We start from the raw sequence: 1972 nt of genomic DNA on the forward strand, positions 1-1972 counted from the left end.
CAATTTTAAGTTAAAATAAGTTTCTCTTTGGTTGTTACAATAATGTTTATAAAACACATATGTGATGGCAAGGAACTTATAGTAAAATAATTTAATGTGTCTGAGTTTCTGGTTGCATTTTATCAAAATCTGTAGTTAGTTTATGAGTTTTCTATTAGTGCAGTGCTATGATACTACTTGACAATGTGAGAAAATTGTATAAACCACTTTTAGAGTTATGGGTTGTAAAGAGGTTTCAATTATGTCACTCATAGACATGAAGAATCAGCATGTGAATCTCAGCAATGATGACAAAATATTCTGATAATTTTGATGTGATTTTTGAACATCACAAAACAGGGCAGTAAAAAGTCACAACAAAAATAAAAGGAAATAGTAAGAATAAAAGAAAATACTACGCAATGCAATGCAATGCAGCTGCATAATTTATTCATGTCGCAATGCATGCTGGGAGCATTGTTGAGAAAAAGTGCTATATGGCACCTCTTATGGTTCTACATGGCACCATTTGACAAAGGTGCTATATAGCACCTGTAAAAATAGGTGCTAAATAGCACTAAAAGTGGTTCCCCTATGATTACGAGACAAAGAACCGCTTTTAGTGCTATATAGCACCATTTTTTTTTTAGAGTGTGGTTGTGTTGGTAGCACGCTTGTTCCTAAGCTGTCCGGTCGTTATTGAGAACATGTTGCTGATTAAGCTTTTCAGGTAATGGCAACATACTCGTTAGGTCATCTGGTTAATGGCAACATGCTTGTGGCTATGGCTTATGCGGGTTTCAGCAACATTCTGTTTTCTTTCATTGGGTAAGGGCTACATGCTGTTGCTTAAAGGTCCCATGGCATGAAAATTTCACTCTATGAGGTTTTTTAACATTAATAAGAGTTCCCCTAGCCTGCCTATGGTCCCCCAGTGGCTAGAAATGGCAATAGGTGTAAACCGAGCCCTGGGTATCCTGCTTTGCCTTTGAGAAAATGAAAGCTCAGATGGCCCAATCTGGAATCTTCCCTTTATGTCGTCATACGGGGAAAGGTTACCTCCCCTTTCTCTGCTTTGCCCGCCCAGATAATTTGGCCCGCCCATCATGGGACCTTTAAGGCTTTGAGATTTCCGCTGTCATTTTGTGTCAGGGGACATGGCATATGGTTTCGTTTTGGGGTTATTGCTGCTCTCCCTGGTCTTATCCATGCTAGACTATATGGATGCACTTGGACAAGGACGTAGATTTGCTTTTGACATTGGTGGGGACATAAACCCCATTTTGGGGGATATTTCAGCTAACAGTTTGCTTTGCACATTCAGCTGAACAACATTCCACTCACATGGTTTTCCATAAACTCACATTATATTTGTGCCAAATTATGCTGTAAGATTGTGTATCTTTCAGCACAACCTTTGTCTTTCTGTCAATATGCTTTATATAGAGAGCTAATAATAGCCTTAGATTGTGCTTTATCTTTCCGTTTGATCTGTTTTGTCAAACACTGTACTTCAAACTCATCAATGCAACTTTGTTAATTCCTGAAGTGAGCTTTTATATTAACTGTTGTGGACTGCTGTCTTGAACTGGGTGCGATACCTGTGAGTTGTTCTAAACGCGGCTGTGTTTCTCCTCCGGTGTGCGACTACGTTCTTACTCCGCCAATGTATTAAATATGCGTTCGTGAAAGCGCGCAGTTTTCAAACGTATTTACTTTAACTTCTTAAGTAATATCAATGGTATGACGTTTCGAATGAGAGAATGAATCATATATTATGTTGGGTGTCCATATTAGAGATAATCACCATGTTTAGAATTAAGGATGTAATGATTCACTCAACTCACGATTCAATTCAATTCATGATTTTGATTTCATGATTCGATTCACGATTTTTTTTTTACAAAATGAGATTTAAGACAAATTATAAATTAAATGTGTCCTTTTATTTTTGCTTGGACAAAATGCTGCACGTTTCTTTGTCCAAGCAATA

General features: G+C 37.6%; 1 protein-coding gene across 2 annotated transcripts in view; it reads right to left on the reverse strand.

Annotated features, from left to right (window-relative positions):
• The window catches only part of LOC107698220 (adhesion G protein-coupled receptor L4-like), a 56548-nt gene that overhangs the window by 46025 nt on the left and 8551 nt on the right, over positions 1 to 1972 (reverse strand). The window lies entirely within an intron of this gene.

The sequence above is a fragment of the Sinocyclocheilus anshuiensis genome, unplaced genomic scaffold, assembly GCF_001515605.1.
Source record: "Sinocyclocheilus anshuiensis isolate Anshui unplaced genomic scaffold, SAMN03320099.WGS_v1.1 scaffold2736, whole genome shotgun sequence".
Classification (NCBI taxonomy): domain Eukaryota; kingdom Metazoa; phylum Chordata; class Actinopteri; order Cypriniformes; family Cyprinidae; genus Sinocyclocheilus; species Sinocyclocheilus anshuiensis.